The sequence below is a fragment of the Erinaceus europaeus genome (assembly GCF_950295315.1).
Source record: "Erinaceus europaeus chromosome 6 unlocalized genomic scaffold, mEriEur2.1 SUPER_6_unloc_12, whole genome shotgun sequence".
In the NCBI taxonomy this organism is placed as follows: domain Eukaryota; kingdom Metazoa; phylum Chordata; class Mammalia; order Eulipotyphla; family Erinaceidae; genus Erinaceus; species Erinaceus europaeus.
The window spans coordinates 107,758-112,759 of record NW_026647117.1 but is presented as its reverse complement, the minus strand read 5'-3'; positions in this window follow the sequence as shown (position 1 = coordinate 112,759).

The following is a 5,002-nucleotide window of genomic DNA, read 5'->3' as shown; positions in this document are numbered from 1 at the left end:
CTCCAAACTACCCCCTCTCTTGGAAGTTTTCCTATTCTTTATTCCTCTTGGAGTATGGGCCCAGGATCATTTTGGGGTGCAGAAGGTGGAACGTCTGGCTTCTGTAATTGCTTCTCTGCTGGACATGGGCATTGACAGTTGGATCCATACTCCCAGCCTGTCTCTCTCTTTCCCTGGTGGAACAGGGATATGGGGATTTGGGGCTCCAGGACACATTGGTAGAGTTGTCTGCCCAGGGAAGTGAGGTTGGCATCATGGTGTGTGTATTTTTTTTAATGAAATGATACATATAGTAGTGCCTGTGGATAGTAAGTTGTATCTTTACACCTCCATGTGGATGGGTTTAGCACTGTATCAGATCACTCTGAGTGTTGAACCTAGTTATTTTAAGCATCTAAACAGAGGCTGTGGTAGAAAAGCCAACCATAACAGGATTCATTCAGAAATATCCAGAAGATAATTGCAAAAGAATAGAGAGTGTGTCAGGCTGGAGAGAGAGATGGCACTAGAATTAAAGCTCCAGACTTTCAGTCCCAAGATACATTAAGGCACTTAATTCCATGGTGAATGGGTGAACAGCCCCACAGCCCTGGCACAGTAGTTAGTGCTCAGACTACCTCTGGGCCTCTTACTCCTTTCTCACCAAGGCACATCCACAGTGGGGATTTGTGGTGCAGGCACTGAATCCCAGCAGTAAACGTGTCATTTATGACAAAGAGATGATACAGACACATGGGAAAGCTCCTTTTCCCTAAACACAGATTCCCTCCCCCATTTTATTTAATAGGAGTGAGAAAAATTGAGAGGTTAGGGGATATAGAAAGGGAGAAAGATTGACACCTGTAGACCTGCCTTGCCACTTGTGAAGCATTCCCCCCTACAGGTGGAGAGTGGGGGCTAGAAACTGGATTCTTTAATTTAGTTTAATTAATTTATTTATTCCCTTTTGTTGCCCTTGTTGTTTTATTGTTGTAGTTATTATTGTTGTCATTCTTGTTGGATAGGACAGAGAGAAATGGAGAGAGGAGGGGAAGACAGAGGGGGAGAGAGAGAGATACCTGCAGACCTGTTTTACTGCCTTGAAGTGACTCCCCTGAAGGTAGGGAACTGCGGGCTTGAACTGGAATCCTTATGCAGGTCCTTGGGCTTTGCACCACCTGCATTTAACCCACTGTGCTACAGCCCGACTGCCAGGACATTGATTCTTGCGTGGGCCTTGTGCTTAGTAATATGTGCGCTAAACTAGGTGCACCACCGCCAAATCCTGACTTTTTTTTTATTGTCAACTTAATACTTATTTACAAAATTGTATGATAATAGGGGTATAATTCCATGCTGTTTCAACCACCAGAGGTCTGTGTCCCATTCCCTGCATTGAAAACTGCAGTCTCCCAAAGTTACCGATATGGGCTGATTCTACTACTTACCATCTGCCTGTCTGTCTGTCTATCTAAGATCTATCTTTATCTATGTATATATATTTTTCTCCATTATTTTTGTGGTCCTACCTTCACTTCCTTTCTAGGTCAGCCCTACACCTATTACCACTTAGAAGGTCTCTCCTTGTCACACCCTGATCTTCCACCAGTCACTTTTCGCTCCACCCTCTCTATGTCATATCCTGTTTCCACCCTACTTGGAGAGTATAAAAACAGCTGCTCTTCTGATTAAAGACACTTGGAAATTGTTTTCCGGCTCCGAGAGTTCCAGAGTGTATCTCCTGCGAAGTTAGTGTGGCAAGAGTTCCTGATCCCTCTCCCACGCAGCAGCCTAGATCGGCTCCAGTTGAGATCTCTCCAAGCCAGAGAGCACTAGCTCCAGAAGAAGCACCCTCAGGCTATCTCGGCAGGTGTTGGTCGGTCAGTCTCTACCCCTGGACTGTTCTAGTAGAGTAGGGCTCTGGAGAGGTGAAGTTCTGGGAAGCATTGGTGAGATCATCTTCCCAGGGAAGTCAGGATGGAATCACAGTAGCACCTGCAATTTGGTGGCTGAAAGGCAGTAAGATGGAAAACAGGACAAAATGTTTAGTTAACAGGAACCATAAAGTAAGTATAATGCAGATGAAAGTACAGAGCTTAGGATAGAAGGGAGCTAGGAAGTCTATTTTAGGAGTGTTCCTAGGAACTTATGTCTTAGTAATCTTTGCTTGAGCTTATTAGCTAACATGGAGGTGGACTAACAATATTGTCTGAAAAGATGGTGTCAGAGTTGAGAGTAGTACTAGAAATCAGGATTAGGGTAGAGAGTTGCTTGCAAATTTAACAAAAAATATATAAATACAATTAACTGTTTACCTCAGTGAGCTAACCTGGGGCTCATATCTATTCATGTTTAGCACTAGAGCCTCTGCAACCTCCAAGTCCCTGTCAGGCTTAGCTCACAGTTGATAATCACATCTGAGAACATTCTAGGATACACTCACTTCAGAATCAGTCTTCTTTGAGTGGCAGAATAGGATAATCCAGCCTCCCTTTGGAGAGTAGTTCATAGTGAAGGTATGGTCCTGAGAAGCCCACAGAAGGGCTTATGATGTTGTTCCTAATAGATATGACCAGTGATAATAGAGAGAGGTCTAGGGGAGAATCTATGGGGTATTCAAGGATTCCCTGTCTAGGACTCCAGGTGATGATAACATGGCCTAATGGTGGCCAAAAAGGTCATAGATAAGTGAGCTAGTCTCTTGCCCTTATTTGTAGTCCCTTTATCTGATAAGATTAGACTTTCTCCCCATGTTGAGTGTAATTTGTTGTATCCAAACCAGTATTGGATTTATGGAATAGGGCCTCATGTTGGGGAGGAAATAGACCTAGGATTTTAGTGAGGTCTTAGTTAGCCTCAAGTTTTTCTTCAGTTACTTGATTAATGATTTTTTTTTTTAATACCAGAGCAGTGCTCAGTTTTGGCTTATGGTGGTATGGGGGGTTGATCTTTGGTCATTGGAGCCTCAGGCATAGAGTCTGATTACGTAACCATTATGCTATCTCCCCCTCGTTTTTTAATGATTCTAATAATGGTAGTCATAGGGACAGTACTTGTCCTTTACTTGATGTGTAATTTTTGCCTGTATATCTCTTGGCCAGTTGTATAGTGTCTCTTCTAAAATTAACCTAAGGGTAACAATAATGCTGATGCTCTGTCAGAAGAGATTTAAAAAGATGGAAGACTATATCGTACTTAAATTATTTTTGAGTTATTTGATACTCAACTATATAAAGTGATTGAGAGAAGTGAAGTAAGGGGTAGGAGAGGATGGTGTATAAGCCTAAATAATAAATATGTGATTGGAGAATTTATGATGCCTTCTTTAGGACATTATACTAGAATACCAGGCTTATGCTATCTAAGTGTAATCATAAAGGGCTATTTATTAAGCGCTTTTACATTGAGGTATATAATTGTCCCTTGCTTATACTAGGTACATGTAGGCCCTTGCCTGTATTTAATATCTGTAATTTTGTTAGAATATGTGCCATCTGGAAACGAACTAGGTAGTCCCATGCAAACACAGACTTTCAAAGTTTTACTTTGCTTATTAAATGCAAGAAGCAATGGCTACTACTCAGATGGAGAACCTTAGTCATATGCCAGGACCCTGAGTTCCCACCCATACAAATAGCTAGCCTGAGGAAGTCTGGAGGGATGTTCCCAGATACCTCGAGATGGGAGACTATCCAGTGTATCACTGATCAGAACTCCAGCAAAGATTTTATGGATAAAACCACATGTAAAGGAACAAGAAGATCAAAGATGTTTTTAGTTGAACATACATCAGGAACAATTGTCAAGGTACAAATTACTTTCAAGGTAGGAGAGACACCAAGAATGTGCTGGCCTTACTTATGATAGTCTTCTCTTACTATGCACTTTTTTGATGCTCCAAGAAATATTTGTTTATTCTTAGGTCATTTTCTGCACAAACCCCAAAGCCCTCATGGAAGGAGTCAAACATCAGAGTTACAGATAGTTAATATTTTTTTTTAAATTTAAAATTCATTTATTTATTAATAGTGAATTTTCTTCCTTTTATTTTATTTCTTTAACGTAATTTTTACCAGAGCATTATTCAGCTCTTGCTTACAGTGGGGCGGGGGATTGAACTTGGGTCATTGGAGCCTCAGGCATGAGAGTGATTGCATAACCGTTATGCTATCTACCCTTTGCCCTTTTAATCTTTATTTATTGGGTAGAGACAACCAGAAGTCAAGAGGGAAGGGGGTGATAGAGAGGGAGAGAGACAGAGAGACACCTGCAGCACTGCTTCACCACTCCCAAAGCTCTCCCCCTGCAGGTGGGGACTGGGGGCTCAAACTGGGTCCTTGCACATTGTAATACATGTGCCCAACCAGGTGCACCACCACCTGGCCTCGTGAGAAAGAAAAGAAAGCTTCATGGAACTCATTGTGACACCTGTGTCAGTACCCCTAGCCATTGGTACTGACCAGGAGTGGGAATATTACCTGCTCAGAGGATTCCAATGCACTGACATCATTGTTTCTTAACCAGGAGGAACAGGGGCTCCCACAGCACCCATTCCACCAACTGAGAAAGAGACCACAGGCACAGAAGAGGGCACCACAGCAGGACAGTCCAATCAGGGCTCTAGGACCACTTGACCAGGCTCTCCAGGCAGTGCCAGTGGCTCCACTGTGTCTGGATCATCTGTGGCAGGGCAACACACCAAGGCTCCATCATCCCAGGGCTCTGGCACCACTGGACCAGCACCTAATGACTCTGGAAAAACAGGGCCACCTGCAGAAAGCTCTGGGACCTCAGGCAAGCCTCAGTAAGGATGTCAGTCCACAAGCTCATCTGTCCATCGACCTGGCACCTATCAACCAGCTGCAGTGCAGACTAGAACCACTGGGCTATCTGTCATGGAGGCAGGAACCACAGGGTAATCCGTGCAAGACTCCAGGACCACCCGGCCTGGCTCAGCAGGCAGTAGCAGTGGATCCACTGGGGCTGGAACAGCAGGAGCAGGGCGCGAGACCACGGCTCCATC